The sequence below is a fragment of the Electrona antarctica genome (assembly GCF_951216825.1).
Source record: "Electrona antarctica genome assembly, chromosome: 6".
NCBI lineage: Eukaryota > Metazoa > Chordata > Actinopteri > Myctophiformes > Myctophidae > Electrona > Electrona antarctica.
In genome coordinates, this window is record NC_136811.1 from 40,281,804 (window position 1) to 40,303,232 (window position 21,429).

Genomic DNA, 21,429 nt, shown 5'->3' on the forward strand with positions numbered 1-21,429 from the left:
TGTGTGTGTGTCTGTGTGTGTGTGTGTGTGTGTGTGTGTGTGTGTGTGTGTGTGTGTGTGTGTGTGTGTGCGTGTGTGTGTGTGTGCGTGCGTGCGTGCGTGCGTGCGTGTGTGTGATATATAAATATTTATTTATTTATTTATTCTCCCCCATAGAGTAATCTTCACGTTCTATAAGAACTGTGTTCCAAAAAGAAACAAATTAACATGGCGATTTAGTCGGTTATGTTATGATATTGAGTTACATTTGATAATGTCTGTGTTATTTTCTTACTGTTTGGATAAATGGGTACTCAGTTGATGCTGCTGAAATCACCCGGGTGTTTTTATTTATTTATTTATTTTATTCTATATGTGACGCAATCTAAGATGTCCCTATGGGATTACCAATAGAAGAAATTACTCTGTCATAGGGATGCACCAATATAGAAATTCTTGGTTATAGAAAATAACTGTTCAGAATCTATAGCTTGGTTACAGATAAGCAACACACCAACATAGCCAGCACAAATTGTATGCTTATCAATAACATATAGATATCGGCTAATGCCATCGGTTAATGTCAGCTTAATTTGCCGATACCAATATTGACCGATACTGCAAATATCGGACGATATCACTCTGTGACCCAGGAGGATATAGTGGCCTCAATGATGGCAGACTTTGTATGGAGTTTATTTGAACCATTCATTTTCCTCCTGCCTGCAGCATCTTCGGCTTCTCTTCTGGAATGGTGTCCTCCCCTCTGCTCCTCATCCTGGCTGTTGTGATGCTTTTGAATCCGTGATCTCCTCCCATCTTCAACTCAACCTTATGATGCGTTCATGCAAGGTGGAAACTGGGAACTTTCCCACTTGGAAACTTACAGCATCAGTGTTCAAGTGGTTAGTCAAGTGATACCCCCCACCTCTTCAGAACCCCCTTTTTTGTGATGATTTGAATTTTGTTGTTATTTTTCATGTCATGATTATGAATTGATTACCCCAGGACCTGAATGGAAACAACACCGCAAGGATATCCTTTAAGACTAAATGTTTGACTGTATACTCTGTACTGTTTACATTGATGATTACTATAGTATTCAATCAATAAATAAAGGTGGGAACGGAATGAAAACACCTTTAGAATGTGAACTAGACCAGAGGCTCGACATTAACTGATGTTTTTTATAGATTCCTTTTTACTTGTATTATAAACATTTACTAAAAATAATTCTCTCACAACTGAAACAAGCTTTTGCTGGTTATTCATCAGCTTACTCTTTCTTTAACCTTTAAACTCTATTGACGAGCGTCAATACTACGGGTCCAATACTAAAGTCCAACAATAGGACTTGTTGTGAGCTTGTAGATCGTTACTTTTTGTGTTATTTGAATAACTTTTTTGACTTAATAATCAGATATATCATATCATATCATCATATATCATATATCATATCATATCATATATCATATCATATCATATCATATCATATCATATCATATCATATATCATGAACTAGCAACAAGGAAGTAGCAGAACGTTTGAAGATTGGAAGTTCATTTAAAACCAAATGCGTAGACATATAACGAGTATGAAAGATAGGATTAAATTATAGAAAATAAAATCAAGTAAGACATTTGGTGGGGTGTGTCTGTAGTATAATACTTGATATACACTGACGAAGCATTTAGAACTTTAAAATGGGCCTGAAGTTCAGTGTTTTCTGAGCGGTGAGGGCCGTGAGGCTACTATTTTGTTTATATTTCAGCTATGGTACTTTATCTTGACCATCTGCTTTCTAAATGGTTGAATTTCTGTTATATTAATAACCCTTCAAATAAAAGCTTTTTGTCCAAGTCAGTTGATGTCTCACTTAAATTAATGCTGAAATCATGCTGCACTGGACCAGACCATACTGGTAGTTTTTCATTAAGCTTCATTTGATACCAATTGTTCATGGCATTAATGTTCCCTTGAGCAAGACACAGAATCCCTGCTCCTATAGTTTATGGGTATGTATAGGCCTACTTGGCCAATTAATCTGGTTTTGACTTTTTGTATTTAAGGTGACTAACAAAGTCAAGCATGGTCAGGTCACACATGTGATCACAGGTTTAAACTCTGTGATGGATGCTGACTCCTCAGTATGGTTCTTGGTTCTGTGATCCCATTAGAGTAGAAGCAGTCAGCTGTCCTTGCACACTTTACAAAGATCACTCTGTCCTGTAGGTTTGCATCCAGAGGATCTGACCCTCTCCAAGGAGTCTGACCACAGCTTACTCCATCCCTACATCATGCTCTCTACAGCTGATTCACTGGCTTCCAGCTCCCTGCATCAATTTTAAGGTTGTGGCGTCCGGGCGTCCCCTTTCATCCAGCCATACACAGCATATTTACACAAACTACTACTGTCGTGACTCCTACTCAACACCAGAGGGCAACCAGAAACTGATCATTGTTTCCCCTCCATGTTCATTGTCTCCACCAGGCCGAAGGCATGGGGAGAGAGTATGTTTTGCACTCCGTCCGTCCGTCCGTCCGTGTGTGTGTCCGTCCGTCCTTCCGTCTGTGAACAGCTAATCTCCGGCACCGTTAACCCGGTCGATGCCAAATTTTGCACACACACTCCCTGGATGCCAACGATGAACCTCTGCCCCAAAATTTCCAGAACGGCCTGTTATAGCGCCACCAGGAGGCCGCTTTGTGCAAAACAAGTTTTTGGACAGTACACCTACAGATTTTGTCCAAACATCACACAAATTGGTACACAGTCTCTCTAGAGCCATTCAACGAAACGGGTCTTTCAGATTTCTCAGACTCCATCTTGATTGGCTAAGATTGGCTTCCAAAGTTCGCAGGAGTGCTCAGTTTCAAACAAAATGCTGCAAATCATGAACACATCGTGTGATTTCCGTAAAATTGTACACGCACATTCCCACTAGGCCGAGGAAGAAATGCCACATGAACATTTTCAACTCAGCCTCATGGTGGCGCTATAACTGTTTTTACCTCTAACTGCACGGATCTGTGGATAACTTTGTATGCCAACTCCCTAGAGGCCAAGGAAAAACCTTTGTCTGGAATCTTTCACATCTGCTCTTTATAGCGCCACCAGGAGGCCGACATATGTAAAACACATTTTCTAATATTACTCCAGATTTTATCCAAATGTCACGCAAATCGGTACACATGCTCTCCATAGTCATGTGATCAAGACGGGTTTGTTTGATTTCTCATAATCCACCCTCATTGGCTAGAATTGGCTTCTAAACTTTTCAGGAGTAGCCCGCTTTGTACCTGTTTTGTACAAATCGCCACAACTACTCAACGCAGCGTCCGATTGTAGTGAAACTGTGCATGCATATTCCCACTAGGCTTTGGAAGAAATGCCACTTGACAGTTTTCAAATCAGCCTCATGGTGGCGCTACAACAGGCCAAGCCGTGTCACTCTCTCTCTCACACACACACACACACACACACACACACACACACACACACACACACACACACACACACACACACACACACACACACACACACACACACACACACACACACACACACACACACACACACACACACACATATTGCTCCTAAACATTTTGCCAAACATCACACACACACTCCTATCGTCCTGGTGGAGACCTGTGCCCAGAAGGGCACTTTTTCTAGTTGCATCTGTTAGTAACAGAGTTGCTTTAAGTGGTGATTTGTTCACTTCTCAGTCTTTTCTTTGTTCTAGCTGTAGTAGCCTAAATCACTGCTGAAAGCTTCTTAGTGATGATGGAAATGATCCGTTATTTATTTGAGAATTTAATTCTCACATAACACTCATTATCTTTTCTGTGGAATAACGCAGCTGCAATTTATGCAATATGCATAATAACAAACGTTATGAGTGGCTTATATTTTAAGGTATCAATTAAATAATGATAAGCATTTTTCCACAGTTTCATATTCAGAGCAAGTATGCTATTGCTGCCCAGTGATGAAGCGCCTAATTACTAAAGCATCTTCACTAAAGCAACTCACTTGACTGATTTTATTATCAAGCGCAGACTGTATTGACTATCAAGACAACACTGGACAGAGCTCAGACTTCATTATCCCTAGAATACTAAGCACGGGGGATTTTCACCTGGACGATTATATTTTTGGTATTTTCATAATGTTGCTGATGTCTGAGGTGGATGGGTCTTTCAGTACCTTCATGATGCTCAGTGACATCATAGAAGGTAGGTTTGTTTCCCTGCCCACATCCCTGTTTTTTTCTACAGGCAGGTGTTCCGTGTTTAGTGATAGTGTGATAGAGAAAGAATCCCATACACCCACAATGGACTTTTTTATTTTTTTCTTCATTGGACCATTCTCACATGTCTTAGGAATGGGTGGACCCAACTTCATTTAACTTTTTCAGGAATATTTAAAAAAATATATATGCACGTTTTTCACCGATTTTGTCCCCTCCACGATATGTTTTTTTGTGAAAAGTCATGATGAAATATTAAAGAAGAGTAGCTCAAGTTACCATGCTGTACTTCAATATATTTTGATGAGAAATATTTTTTATGGAATATTTGACATTGGGTAAAATATACCCGTGTTTAGTGATTGTGTTCTAGGGTTGTAAACTTTATTCTGCAACTATACTGTATGACTAACCAAATAATCCACCTGACCTTTATCAACCAACCCCTTAGTACAGATATACATTTTACAGTGCAGTACAGGAAATACTTGAATGTCTTTTCTGTATTCTGTCTTTTCCGACCCCCTTCCCTTCATGTCTTTTTTTCCCATTGTCTTAGTTATAGTAGACAATAGTTAGGGTGGGCTAGAAGCTATTTCATGTAGGGCTTTAAAAACAAACCATTCTGGACAATTGTGGACAACAAACAATGCCAGAGCCAGAACAAGCGTGATGTACTGTCTTTTCTTTGTTCCACACTTAAAAGTCTAGTAGCTGGCCTGGGCCGTGGCTCAGCGGTCCAGGCACCTTGGCTGGTAATCCAGTCTGGCAGTGTGCCGCGGGTTCGACTCCCGATCCCGACGGCCTTTACTGCATGTCTTCCCCCCATCTCTCTCCCCATTTCCTGTCAGCCTACTGTCTGTCCCTCCATAAAATAAAGGCGAAAGCCACAAAAAAAAACATTTAAAAGTCTAGTAGCTGCATTTTGTTTTATAATTTGTATTGATTTTTTACATTTTGACAGCATACAGTACGTTGTGCATAAATCAAGTGACTTCTGTCCCAACATTGGGTCAGCCCGTAGTATGCCAAAACAAATATAGACAACATTCAAATCAGCGCCAGAGGAATAACTAAAAACATTAAAAATAAAAATAAAACAGCTGAGGAGAAAACAAAAGGGAAAGAACAAACAGAATCCACAACCATCATTATACATATAGCGTTGACTAGGATAATAACAAAAACAAAAACAGAGAGAGAGAGAAAAGTAAAGAAGAAAAGTGAAAAAAGAAAGAAAATACAAATAAAAGAGGGGGGGTCCTTGGGTTGTATTAACAGAAATTGTCATCAACATGTCTAACTAGAAAAAGTGCCCTTCTGGGCACAGGTCTCCACCAGGAGGACAGGAGTGTGTGTGTGATGTTTGGCAAAATGTTTAGGAGCAATATAAATGTGTGTGTGTGTGTGTGTGTGTGTGTGTGTGTGTGTGTGTGTGTGTGTGTGTGTGTGTGTGTGTGTGTGTGTGTGTGTGTGTGTGTGTGTGTGTGTGTGTGTGTGTGTGTGTGTGTGTGTGAGACGTGGCTTGGCCTGTTGTAGCGCTACCATGAGGCTGATTTGAAAACTATCAAGTGGCATTTCTTCCAAAGCCTAGTGGGAATATGCATGCACAGTTTCACCACAATCGGACGCTGCGTTGAGTAGTTGTGGCGATTTGTACAAAACGGGTACAAAGCGGGCTACTCCTGAAAAGTTTAGAAGCCAATCGTAGCCAATGAGGGTGGATTATGAGAAATCAAACAAACGTCAAACCGTCTTGATCACATGACTATGAAGAGCATGTGTACCGATTTGCGTGACATTTGGATAAAATCTGAAAGAGTAATATATTAGAAAATGTGTTTTACATATGTTGGCCTCCTGGTGGCGCTATAAAGAGCAGATGTGGAAAAATTCCAGGCAAAGGTTTTTCCTTGGCCTCTAGGGAGTTGGCATACAAAGTTATCCACAGATCCATGCAGTTAAGGTAAAAACACTTTTGGGCCAGTTATAGCGCCACCATGAGGCTTAGTTGAAAATGTTCATTTGGCATTTCTTCCTCGGCCTAGTCACCCTAGTGGGAATGTGCGTGCACAATTTCACGGAAATCACACGATGTGTTCATGATTTGCAGCATTTTGTTTGAAACTGAGCACTCCTGCGAACTTTGGAAGCCAATCTTAGCCAATCAGGATGGAGTCTGAGAAATCTGAAAGACCCGTTTCGTTGAATGGCTCTAGAGAGACTGTGTACCAATTTGCGTGATGTTTGGACAAAATCTGTAGGTGTACTGTCCAAAAACTTGTTTTGCACAAAGTGGCCTCCTGGTGGCGCTATAACAGGCCGTTCTGGAAATTTTGGGGTAGAGGTTCATCGTTGGCATCCAGGGAGTGTGAGTGCAAAATTTGGCATCGACCGGGTTAACGGTGCCGGAGATTAGCTGTTCACAGATGGAAGGACGGACGGACGGACGGACGGACGGACACACACACGGACGGACGGACGGAGTGCAAACTAGAAAAAGTGCCCTTCTGGGCACAGGTCTCCACCAGGAGGATAGGAGTGTGTGTGTGATGTTTGGCAAAATGTTTAGGAGCAATATAAACATGTGTGTGTGACGCGGCTTGGCCTGTTGTAGCGCCACCATGAGGCTGATTTGAAAACTGTCAAGTGGCATTTCTTCCAAAGCCTAGTGGGAATATGCATGCACAGTTTCACCACAATCGGACGCTGCGTTGAGTAGTTGTGGCGATTTGTACAAGACGGGTACAAAGCGGGCTACTACTGAAACGAGTTGAAAATATTCATGTGGCATTTCCTCCTCGGCCTAGTGGGAATGTGCGTGCACAATTTCACGGAAATCACACGATGTGTTCATGATTTGCAGCATTTTGTTTGAAACTGAGCACTCCTGCGAACTTTGGAAGCCAATCTTAGCCAATCAGGATGGAGTCTGAGAAATCTGAAAGACCCGTTTTGTTGAATGGCTCTAGAGAGACTGTGTACCAATTTGCGTGATGTAGGTGTACTGTCCAAAAACTTGTTTTGCATAAAGCGGCCTCCTGGTGGCGCTATAACAGGCCGTTCTGGAATTTTTGGGGCAGAGGTTCATCGTTGGCATCAAGGGAGTGTGTGTGCAAAATTTGGCATCGACCGGGTTAACGGTGCCAGAGATTAGCTGTTCACAGACGGAAGGACGGATGGACGGACACACACACGGACGGACGGACGGAGTGCAAAACATACTCTCTCCCCATGCCTTCGGCCTGGTGGAGACAAAGATACTCTCTCCCCATGCCTTCGGCCTGGTGGAGACAATAAACGGGTAGAGTCAGGGTCCAAGGCCAAACCACTGTCATGATGCAATAAGTATAGGCTGGGAGTAAAACTAAGAACCTTGAAAATGGACCTTCTTCCAGTATTGCTGAATTAGATCACACTTCCAGAAGACATAATAGTACTACTTCCTAATGACACTTGAAGCAAAGTTCTGAGGAGTTGGGAAACATATTATGAAGACGGAGAGGTGTGTAATACGTTCTGTGAAAGAATTTGAAATTTAATTCATGGATGTTTATAGAGGTACATTTAGGAAATATCTTGTTACAGATGAAGATCCACTCTTCTGGGTCAAATGTCACCCCAATATCCTCCTCCCATACTTGCTTCAGTGAGTCATAGGAGGAGTTACCAATATTAGTCAGTATATGATATATATCTGAAATATGACCCTTGCTAACATCGGGCTAATAAAAAGTTTTTCAATTTCTGTCATTTCAAAATGTAGTTTCCCCTCTCTCCTCTGACTTTCTAAAAAGTGTCGGATTTGGAGATACTTGAAGAAGCCTAACCTTTAGTAGCTGCATTTTGAACCATCTAAATCGAGAAGGAGTGACAACATTACTGCATTGACTACAAACTGGCCAAACAATGGCCCAATTGTCAAGAAAATAACAGATCTACAGGCTCACAACGACTCTTATCTGCGTTGTGAGCTTGTAGATCGTCTATTTTCACGATATTTATCTGTGGAACCGAGTCAAACTAAATGTAATGCCTACAATTCCAAGTGCTTATCAGAGTGTGTGTGTGTGTGTGTGTGTGTGGGGGGGGGGGGGTTCCCAATTCCAATATGATTATTTTGCGGGGTCACAGCCTGAAAAGGTTGAGAATGCACTGTTCTAGTCTAGACAGTTAAACAGGTTCTTCAGAGATCTCCGAAGGTAAAACTCTGTCAGCTGCACATTTCTCAAAGTAGAAAGTACTCTTTATGCACAGTATACTTTCTATATGATTCTTTATGTTTTGAAAAGCGCAGATCTACAAGCTCACAATGTGACACATTGTGAACTTGTAGATCGAGCCTTTAACCACATTTCAAATGGCCAAAATATATATAGGGCTGAAGTGGTCCACCACCACTGATTTTTTTATTTTTTTGTATATCTAATTCATGTCGTAACATGCAGCCACATGACACACATGATCCCAAGGGCCAGATTGTAAATTATTTCATCTTCAGTGTTCCGTTCAGTGACTCGTCCATTCATCTCTACAAAAGAACAAACCGTACACTGGCAGCAACTTTTGAAACAAATGACAGCCCCTATCATCACACCTACTGTATTGTTGCAATGATGTGACTTTTCTGTTGTACAGTCTCTTACAGTATATCTGTCAACAGCTATTATGCAGCCTTCACACATTCCTAAACAACAGTGAATAGAAATTCTCAGCTCTTTTATCCTTCTGTATAACTCAAATAATTGAAGCTGCAAAATCTACAGCTGATTTCTGTACATTTTCCCACGACTGATGAACATCCAGTGCTAAATTAAATGGACAATTTAATAGCAAAATATCTGATGGAATATCTGATGGACAAGTAATAACATCAGAACTGTGGGTAAAAGTTATATTATACAGCATCATGGAATTATTGTGTTTAAAATAACACACATTTCATTACACAAAGACAATAGTTACATAAGTTCTTCCCTGACATAAAATCTCCTCTTTGCACCAAATGTGAGATTAGGGACCCAAATACATAGGAATAGTTTCTGTACCAACCTAGAGAAATTCTGGACAGATGTTCCCAGTTCATCAGATAGTCTGAGAGTTCATTGGTATTATATTATATATATTCAGTAAATACATGATTGTGTAGTTTTCCGAATGTTGGTACTAGGATGGGATGTCCCAATCAAGTTTTTTTGTTCACGATCCAATTCCGATCGTTTGATTTTCCCCAAAAAACACTTAGGGTATGCCATATCACAACAGACAAAATCACAGAATCACAGACAATATCCATCATATCATGATATGAATATAATATTGATACTAGGGTAGTCCATTTGTCCTGAATCGATTCAGATCATTTTTAAAATGACGTGATCGGCCCCAATTTCAAATCACACGATCGGATCGGAACAACCCTAGTTGGTACAGTTTTACTCTTCAATAAGTAAAATATGTTTTGATATTGGGATTTAAAAAAAAGGTGTATTATAGTAAAAATGCATACAGTATCTGATTACAGTTGAGACCAAGTGGATAATGCCTTTGAAACTATGCATTGATTGACAAAGGGACACATTTTTTGACAATTCTCATTTGGTATGTCCTCCTCTGTTGTTTGAAACCTGTTTGGGCTATCCAGAAATAGACTGCTTATAAGCACGATGTACAGAACTGTACCACACAGACCTAAATATTCTGCTGAACAACAGACAAATGAATCTACATACAGGCTTGCAACATGCTAATATTAACCTTTAATTAAATGTAATTTAATTCAATTTAATAAATCCAAAAATGAACTACAAAATAACTTTTGATAAAGAATATTACTAAAATAACTACTACTACTACTACTACTACTACTACTACTACTATTAATAATAATAATAATAATAATAATAATAATAATAATACCGGTAATAATAAAAGATATGCCTGACCAAGGGACTGTGAAAAGGATGAATACTTTTATACTTCTTGTGCTGTGTTATTCATCATTCTCCAGGGTAAGAGTACCATTTCTTATACACTAGTCGGGAAAGGAATTTACAAAATAAGCATGTAAATTGTTTAAGTTCGTAAAGTATAAGCCTAACCTTAATAAGTTCAGAAAGAATACCTATAGCCTGTCAGTTCTACTATTTTGTGCTTTGTAGCAGTTGCTTTATTGACTGACACTACAACTGACAGACTCATTTTTATATATAATATAAATCTAGAATGATTTTTCAACTGTATTTTGTTTATAAATCTATATTTTAATTAATCTCAATATGACACAATAAATCTGACAAACGTTGATTTTTGATTTGATCAAATCTTTTTTTCCCTCAGCCTGAAACAATCCATGGTAAGCTTATATTCATGTTGAAATGGGTTGAAATGGGTTTAAATAGGCCCAATATGCATGCTTTATTTGGATTTTTATTCCAGTCAGCCTACGGCATCTATCTGGTGCTCAGTGTTACATACCGTTGTTTCTGTCAGTTTCACAATGTTGTATCATCTCTCTGTTGCTCTAGATATTGGCGATGTCATGGACATTACTGAAATCAACGAGGGTAACAAATTGTTAAACAAAATGGAATTCAAATGAAGTGAACTATGTGTGGTGGTGTCATCCATTTTCTATGTTCTCGTTACAGGTTTAGACTTAACATTTGGTGACATCAGGGAGGTGAGATTAATATTGCATAAAATCACTACAATTTAAACACTTAATTGGTACCCTATTCAGTGAGCATTTGGTGAAAATACCATATCTACAACCTCACAACAACGCATAGCAACGTGATGCCTTTTGAGGTTGTAGATTGGCTTTTTAGGTCAAGGGAGGGGGCCTAGTAGACCCCTGCCCTGAGGACTAAGTAAAGGCTTTTACTTGAGGTAATTGGCACATTGCGTGTGTGAGATTACAGTACTTTAAAGTTACATAAGATAAAGGAAACTTTGTTGTCCATTGAATTGTCCAAATTAAATGTGGTATAGGCCACTAAAGCCAGGCCTACAACAGTAGTATACAGTCTACAGACAAAGTAATACATACCATTTAAATGTAATAAAACACAAAAACACTATTTTTCTTTATTTCAGACATATCAGAGAAACACCATCAGTCAACAATGGCCAATCCCAGTACCCTATGTTCTGAGACAGACCCTTGGTAAATACAAAGCTGACTACATATACAGATATGTACTATTATTTTGTAATATATACACTCTCAGTCAGAGATTAATTCTTTATCACAGATTATATGGTTTCATAACCAATAGCATGCAGGTAACCATTTGATCATTACAATAGTGTGCCACAACACTATGTTTTGTACATCTTATCTACATCTTAAACGTAAAGAGATGCAGTCATTCACCTGAACTGGCAGCCAAATCTAGCCTGAATCAGATCAGTGCCACGCCCAGATTGGAATCTGATTTGTTTATGTCAAGAAGTCACATGAATAAAGAGCAACATTTTTGGCAAGTTTTCTGACAGTGTGCGGGACCCTTCTTTGTTTTTCAAAGATACCCTTTTAAGTATGCTTTATTGCCCTACGCACCTGTCAATAGCCTTGAGGTGTGCATCGGCCTTTTGCTAAAAAGAAGTCACATGGAATCCGATTTAGATCAGGTTGTTGCATTCAGACTGAGACAGATCTCCTGAAATCAGATTTGAATCAGATTTTAAACCACCTCTGAATGTGGCTCAAGTCACATTGGAAAAAATCTGATTCTATGTGAATTGTACAGTATGTGACCTGTCTGCATTTAGACTCATTTAAACGAATCAGATTTCAATCTTGATGTGGCACAGATCTGATTCAGGCTAGATTCAGGCTAGATTTGGCTGCCAGTCTGAACACACAGATCTGTGACAGATCCGATCTGGTCACTTGCAAATGCAGTGTGAACGGTCGGGCCAAAAGATCAGATTTGAGAAATAAATCAGATTTGAATCAGATTTGAGAAATAAATCAGATTTGAATCAGATTTGACTGGATGTGACTTAATGATGACACAACACACCACTATTGGTAAGTCAAAGCAATCAGCGTAAAAGAGATTCCTGACATTTGACTCATTTTAACCCTGCATGATATGACCGTCCACCTCTACTGCACAACCATGACACCATCTAATGGACCAATTAAGACATGAATTCCAAGGGGGTCTGCCTGAGAGCCTTTGAACAATTCAGACTGAAGTCATGCATTGATTTCAAGCCCAGGGACTCTGAAGATAACTACATTTCTGTCCAGACGTCACCTGGGTAGGTTTTATCCATCAATGTATCAATGTCTGTCTGTCTGTCTGTCTGTCTGTCTGTCTGTCCGTCCGTCCGTCCGTCCGTCCGTCCGTCCGTCCGTCCGTCCGTCCGTCCGTCCGTCCGTCCTTCCTTCCTTCCTTCCTTCCTTCAATATAACATGGTGAACAGATGGCCATAATAATAAGTTTAATTAACTTTCTGGCTACTTTCTGGTGATGTGAATGCAGGTGGAATTTAAATGTTTTTTTGTTTCCCTGTTCAGATGTTGGTCCTACATTGGGCAATCAGGCTTTGGTGAAGATGGACAGCCGCTCAGTCTTGGGCCAGGATGTGATACAACATCCATTACTGAACACGAGTTTCTCCATGCTCTGGGCTTTTATCATGAACAGTCCAGACATGACCGAGATGACTACGTGACCATCAATAATACTAACATCAAAGAAGGTTTTATTAACATCTAAAGTTCATTTTCATTACTCTCACATTTTGCTACACAGTAGAATCTAGTGTTAATTTCGATTTCCGAAGACTATAGCTACACTCTTTGGAGTTAAAAGAACACTGATAATTTTAATGTTTCTGTAATTATCTTATGGTGTGACGATGGATTTGTGTCTCATCTAGGTAAACTGCATAATTTTGCTAAACTAAGTGAAAACAGAAGCAGCACCCAGGGAGTCTCTTATGACTACTACTCAGTGATGCACTATAGTCAGTATGCTTTCACAAATGGCAATGGGCCCACTATTATCACCAAAGACCCAGAGTTTCAGAATGTGATTGGTCAACGTTTGGAAATGAGCTCCAGCGACGTGCTGAAGCTGAACCGACTCTATCACTGCAGTAAGGACCATATTATTTAAACATGTTTTCTTTAATACATTTAAGGTACAACTACAAAGGTATATATACCTTTGTGGGAGACACACCCATACTGCCACAATCGCACCCCTTATCCCTCGTCTTTTTTTGTATTACTATTTTGAAAAACAAATATGATCATCAGGACTTATTGTTATATAAGTTGGTATAATTTTTTCAAAAAAGTGTACAGTATTTGTTAAAATGTCGTTTTTATGTGGGCACGCCCACCAGTTCATTAAGTAGGCCTGGTTTGCCTGGTGGGTGGTGATGGGTGGTGATCCGCCTGAACTGAAGCCGCACCCACAGCTGTAGTTGTATGATAAAGGGGGAGGGGTTAAGGGAGGGGCTGATAGTGTGATGTCACTATATTACTGTTTATTTCATTGGCCCGTTTGACTGTCAAGGATTCAGCCTCCAGGAAGTAACCCTAAATACAAAGTTAATACACCATTGCACATAGACACATGAAAAACTGGAAAAATACAAAAATTGTGGCACTTCCTCTTTAAAGTTGTTCAACTAGCCGATCTACATCAACACGTTGTGAGCTTGTAGATCGACTATTTGAAAGATTACTTTTTTCCCCCAAAATAGTAAAAAAGGCAAAGACATGTAGGGATAAAGAATCTATCTTTATTTTAGCATGGACCACTAGTGGCAGGTGGACCACTGGTTGAGAAACAGTGTTCTAATCTAGGGAACATATACAGTCTCATTTCCCATCATTCCTCGGTTATCTAGTTATAGCATAATTAGTGTTGGATCTCTTGTACTTGTACTGCTTTAGAGCTATTTTGAGACATTCTCAAATAACATTTTGGATGTTAACTTTTGCTAAATTCATTCCTGCAGACTATATATATAAAGTAATTGCTACAGGCCTTTGTGATGTTTTTATTTGGTCAGACCAACCTAATTGTCTTCTATTCTTTGCTCTAATGCCTACAGATTCAACCATTGCATTTAAAATGTACTGCGGTTTTTCTCATATGACCGAGGAATATGACTGTGGAATGAGTCGCTGTTTGAGTTCACATGGACGCTGGGAGTGGGAGACATCTGCTGCTGGGGGTCCGAGCTCTGACCACACTAACCTACCTAGTGTCAGTGGTACGTTTTTACAATTCAGCTGATGCTAACCCATAGTAGTATCTCTGTTTGATTCCATTGTCTTATTCTCTTAGTCCATTACCCTTTTGATAAACTGAATAATCTTGTGCCATATTTTGTTTTATATATTGTTTTTTATGTATCAGAAATTTTAAGTGAAAAAAAATCTAATAGATGTTTTACAATCAATGAAATCCATTCGTCTGATTGACCACTTGAGCCACATTTTATTTATTGTCACGCAACAGTCAACTGCGAAAATTGCTCATCCACAAGCTCTACAAGTTTCATCGTGATGCACTGTGAGCTTGCACCTGCTATTTTAACTGTCTAAAAAAAAAAAAAAAAGATCAACTAAATTATTTATTTCAATTAATTGTTGCACAGCTAAATTGCATGCCAAATTATAATCCAATTTGTATTGTTTATAGAGAATAATAATAATAAATAAAGCAAATAATATACAGTATTTTCTACTTTATTTTATACAATTAGCCTTGTCAACATTTTCATTTGCATATAACACATGGTTGGAGCAAAAGGCCTGCAATGTTTTATGACAACATACGGATTGATTGATTGATTGATTGATTGATTGATTGATTGGTTGGTTGGTTGATTGATTGATTGATTGATTGATTGATTGATTGATTGATTGGAAATTGTATTAACAGTTTGCAGAATGGGTACAAGGAAAGTAGAGGTCAATACAAAATTTGCTAAAGAGTATAAAACCAGAAAAGGCACTAAGACTTGAATCTCTTTTCACAGAATATAACTCAAACGCAAAACACAGCAGTAAACACTTTGTCATTCAAAATTAAGCTCCTGCGTCTCAAAAGATGCAGTGACACTTTTTGTCCAAATACCCATATGGGCTGTCTAATATCAGAGCATTAGAATAGAACAGAAACTAGAATCAGCTTCAGTACAGTTGGGTGCTAGCTAGTGTGTGAACTTCTGTGAAGTGAGTGAGTCAGTGAGATGAAAAAAGCTGCGTGAAATCTGCTTAGCTTAATTGACCTTATGCACACCGCTGCCAGCAAGGTGCTAACTGGTGCAACTTCCCATTGACAGCCCATTCATCCAAACAGAAACGTCCTATCTAATTGTATTAAACACCATCAAACTCACCAACATTGCAGCTGTACGAAAAGCTTGAATTATCCTCTTTCTATCTGCATAGTGTTTGTTTCATAAAAACAGTGTTACGTCCACCTCCACCATCTGTTCTCTCCCTTCCAGGTAGGATTGCATCCAGCTCACTGATGCGCTATCAAAAACAATTGCTGTCCATTTGGTTCCAGAGTTAAGGGAAGACCTTGAAATGTAAAAGTTTGAGAAACATTGTTCCATTATGCAGGTTACTTCATGCATGCTAGCACAGCCTCTGGCATGGAAGGAGATTCCATCTGGATGCAGACCATGAGGATGAGTCCCAGCAGGACGTGTCATGTCCAGTGTCTCCAGTTCTACTACTACCACAGCGGGAGACCATCAGACCAGCTCAACATCTGGATCAGAGAGTTCCAGGACCAGTGGGACTCTACAGGAAAACTACGTCTCATGGGACAGATCACTGGTATGGTCGGACGGACGGAATCGTCCTCAGTCTTAAATTGTTCAAATATTATATTGCAATCACAACCTTTATTATTATGGAAATCCTTCCTCCAGGTTCACCAACAGCTCATTGGCAGCTCCACCATGTTCCTCTAAATGCCAGCAAGACCTTCCAAGTGGAGTTTCAGGCACAGAAAGGAGCAGGTGGTACCTGTAAATCTCCAGGAGGCTTCTCCATAGACGACATCAACCTCTCCGAGACCGAGTGTCCTCATGTGACCTGGCAGATGAATGACTTTGAGCAGGTTTGGTCCACCAGTCCCTACAATACCTTCTTGTATAGCCCAAAGCAGTATTCCAGTGAAGGCTATGCATACCAGGTTGTAGCAGTACTGCTCTGGACTTACATCGGACTGTTTGTGCGTTTGGTGTCCGGTGAGAACGATGACCAGCTGGAATGGCCCTGCGCATGGAAGCAGGTGACTTTTCAGTTGCTGGATCAGAACCCCAATATCCAGTTGCAGATGACCAAGCAGAGGAGCTTTGTTAATGATGCCAATGAAACTGAGAGTGATGGTGAGCTTGAGGGACTGATTTGTTCAGAAATCCTAGCTGTTGCATGTCATCTTCAACAGTATTTTCTTGTGGGTTGTTTACCATTTCTACCTGTCATCTGTAAACAGGTACTTATACTTGGGGCAACCCTCGTCAAAATGGTGTAGTGGTGACAGGGGAGAACAATGAGACATATTTTGCCAACAAGATGTATGGCATAAAGTACTTTGCCAGTCTGAGTTCAATGAGAGAGAGAGACTTCCTGAAGGGGGGAAATGTGGTTTTCCATATCGACTTCCAAGGTAGGCACACTGACTACTAGGTAAACATTTCACCTTCAAAGTTGACCATGAAACCAGATATAAAACTTAATTACTTAGGATTCTATACTGTACATTGATATCTGAGTTGGAACCACTGGACACAATTCTTTTTCTTCTCTTCTAGATATTTCTCCTCTTGTTAATGGCAGTGATCTTCCATGTCCAAAACTTCCGCCAGCAAAGATTACACATCCTCCGGATAATCATAACAATCCATGTGCCGCACAGTAGGACAATATATCTGATTATTATGTGGGGATAAATTACAGTATTGCAAGACAAGTACAAGTACTGCAATTAATTATCACACAGTTTCACACACTATTTTATTTTCTGCAATCCATTCTTGACAACTATGAGAAAACATGCTGCTATTGCTGTATTACTGAACACATGCTTTGCAATGTGAGATTGTAAATGTTCTTGTATTACCATGTGTTGTTCTTGCTTAATGTAAATCGCTCTGGATTAAGAGCATCTGCTAAATGCCTAAATTGTAAATCTTTGTTGTTCCCTATAGGGTGACGACCACAACCACTCCACCTACTCCGCCTACTCCACCTCCAGCAACCACTCGACCTCCACCTACTCCACCTCCAGCAACCACTCGACCTCCACCTACTCCACCTCCAACAACCACTCAACCTCCACCTACACCACCTCCAACAACCACCCCACCTCCAACAACCACTCCACCTCCAGCAACTAGGCCTATTCTACTGCCAACCACCACTCCACCTCCACATACTCCACCTCCAACAATTACAATTACAACAACCACTCCACTTACTCCACCTCCAACAACCACTCCACCTCCACCTACTCCACCTCTAACAACCACTCCACCTCCAACAACCACTCCACCTCCAATAACCACTCCACCTCCAACAACTACTCAACCTCCAACAACTACTCCACCTCCAACAACCGCTCCACCTCCAACAACCACTCCACCTCCAACAACCACTCCACCTCTAACAACTACTCCACCTACACCACCTCCAACAACCACCCCACCTCCAACAGCCACTCCACCTCCAGCAACTAGGCCTATTCTACTGCCAACCACCACTCCACCTCCACATACTCCACCTCCAACAATTACAATTACAACAACCACTCCACTTACTCCACCTCCAACAACCACTCCACCTCCACCTACTCCACCTCTAACAACCACTCCACCTCCAACAACCACTCCACCTCCAATAACCACTCCACCTCCAACAACTACTCAACCTCCAACAACTACTCCACCTCCAACAACTACTCAACCTCCAACAACCACTCCACCTCTAACAACTACTCCACCTCTAACAACTACTCCACTTCCAACAACCACTCCACCTCCAACAACTACCCCACCCCCACCTACTCCACCTCCAACAACTACTCCACATCTAACCACCACTCCACCTCCAACAACCACTCCACCTCCATCTACTCCACCTGCAACAACTACCCCACCTCCAACAACCACTCCACCTCAACCTACCCCACCTCCAACAATCACTCCACCTCAACCTACTCCACCTCCAACAACTACCCCACCTCCAAGAACCACTCCACCTCAAACAACTAGGCCTATTCTACTGCCAACAACCACTCCACCTACTCCACCTCCAACAACTATGCCACCTCCAACAACCACTCCACCTCCAACAACCACTCCACCTCCAACAACCACTCCACCTACTCCACCTCTAACAACTACTCCACCTCCAACAACTACTCCACCTCCAATAACCACTCTACCTCCAACAACCACTCCACCTCCAACAACCACTCCACCTCCAACAACCACTCCACCTCCAACAACCACTCCACCCCCACCTACTCCACCTCTAACAACTACTCCACCTCCAACAACCACTCCACCTCCACCTACTCCACCTCTAACAACTACTCCACCTCCAACAACCACTCCACCTATTCCACCTCCAACAACCACTCCACCTCCAACAACCACTCCACCTCCACCTACTCCACCTCTAACTACTCCACCTCCAACAACCACTCCACCTACTCCACCTCTAACAACTACTCAACCTCCAACAACCACTCCACCTATTCCACCTCCAACAACCACTCCACCTCCAACAACCACACCACCTCCACCTACTCCACCTCTAACAACTGCTTCACCTCCAACAACTACTCCACCTACTCCACCTCCAACAACCACTCCACCTCCAACAACCACTCCACCTACTCCACCTCTAACAACTACTCCACCTCCAACAACTGCTCCACCTACTCCACCTCCAACAAACACTCCATCTCCATCTTCAACGACAGAAGACGACGACAGGTGCTCATGTTGAAATTGCTCATTTCTGAAAATAGCTGATCTACAAGACAATATATATATATATATATATATATATATATATATATATATATCCCATAGAGCAGTGGTTTTGAATCAGTGGTCCAACGAATCTTATCCAATGACAACAAAATATTCTAAGTGTTTTGTCTGAGATGCTAAATCTCATTAAATGGTGGTCCTTGGCTCAAATGTCGAATAAATAATGGGCCTTGATATGGAAAGGGTTGAAAACCACTGCCAGAGATTACATTCTATAAGAACTGTGTTCCAAAAATAAACAAATTAGCCCGGTGATTTAGTAAATTATTTTATATGATATTCAGTTACATTTGATAATGTATTTAAAGAAAAAAATATTTTCTTACTATTTGGATAAATTAGTATTTTTTTTCACCGTCAGTTGATACTTCATATCCATATGAGTGACATCGCCTGGCTGGTTTCTTTATTTTTGGACCACAGTTCTAGGATAGTGGAGGGAGTGGCCTCTAGCGGCAATGATGGAAAAACTTTGGTGCTCTATATGCAGTTTATTTGAACCATTTATTTTCCTCCTGCCTGCAGCATCTTCGACTCCTCTTCTGGAATGGTGTCCTCCCATCTGCTCCTCATCCTGGCTGTTGTGATGCTTTTGAATCCGTGATCTCCTCCCATCTTCAACTCAACCTTATGATGCGTTCATGCAGAATGGAAACTGGGAACATATCCACTTGGATCTTCCCACCTCAGTGTTCAAGTGGTTGTGGTTGGTACATAATGGACTGACAAGGAGGACTGTTCATGTGGACTTTTCCTACTTTGAAGTCAGAAATGTCTCATTTTTGACTTGGCCTGAACTAAGAGCATGAATGATTCATGCTTTTATGGAGATTTTACCGTTTCTACTTATGCAAAACAGTATTTTGTGAATTCAGCCAAACAATTTAACAAACAAATATTTTGTTAAACTTCAACAACTTGAATGGTCTAAGGTTCCTATTTGTCATTGACACACCGGCTTGACATTGATTGATGTTCTCAGCTGTAATTATTTGATAGAATCTTTTTACTTATTATAAACTTTTCTAAATAATTCTCTCACAACTGAAACAAGCTTTTCCTGGTTATATCAACAGCTTACTCTTTCTTTAACCTTTAAACTCTATTGACATGCGCCACCAGGGGTCCTCCCATTTCCCCTCAATGCCAAATCTGAAAATAGATGACCTGCAACAGGTCGCAACAAGACGTGTTGTGAGCTTGTAGATCGTTCCTTTTTGTACTATTTTAATAACTTTTTGGAATTGTTAGTAAAGTATTCAATCAATCAATCAATAAATGTGGTTAAACATACAATTCATCCTGTCTAGCTCTTCCACTGTTCCACCTAAAACCCATTGTAAAAAAAGGGATCTGAACCTTTTCTGAAACCTGATCATAAAGATGTATTGCCAGACCAGTTCTACTTTAGACCATTATGAAAAGGTGACCGCTATAACATATCATATCATATCATATCATATCATATCATATCATATCATATCATATCATGAACTAGCAACAAGAAAGTGGCAGAATTTATTTAACATTATACTGGTGTGGTTTGTCTGTAGTGTAATACTGACGAAACATAGAACTTTAAAATTGGCCTGCAGTTCAGTGTTTTCTGAACGATGAGGCTATACCATTTTGTTTATATTTTAGCTATACTGATACTTTATCTTGACCATCTGCTTTCTAAATAGTGGAATTTCTGTTGTTCTAACCCTTCAAATAAAAGATTGTTGTGCAAGTCAGATTTAAGTTGATGTCTCCCTTAAATTAATGCTGGAATGACCTTTTCTTTAGAGCCATAAACCCAATTTTAGCATCTTCACATTATGTATCGCTGTTTTACACACTATTGTTAATGGCATCTGGATCCGAACCTCTCGTCTGACCACAGCTTACTCCATCCCTACATTATGCTCTCTACAGCTGATTCACTGGCTTCCAGCTCTCTGCGTGGCGTCCCTTCATCCTGCCTTACCGCTTAGCCTTACCTCCAAACAGCGGTGGCCGAACGGTTTGCAGAGCGGTCTTGATACCGGAAGGTCGCCAGTTCGTATCCCCGGACCGGCACGTTAAAATTACCACCGCTGAAGTGCCCTTGAGCAAGGCATTGAACCACTACCATGAAATGTTCTATGAGCAGGGC

General features: G+C 40.5%; 1 protein-coding gene across 1 annotated transcript in view; it reads right to left on the minus strand.

Annotated features, from left to right (window-relative positions):
- Window positions 1-4,711: 4,711 nt before the first annotated feature.
- cblc (Cbl proto-oncogene C, E3 ubiquitin protein ligase) overlaps window positions 4,712-21,429 on the minus strand; it is a 36,342-nt gene continuing 19,624 nt past the window's right edge. The window contains exon 14 of the transcript XR_013790194.1: window positions 4,712-4,733. The gene's annotated coding sequence lies outside the window, so the exon portion shown is untranslated. The remainder of the gene's footprint in view (window positions 4,734-21,429) is intronic.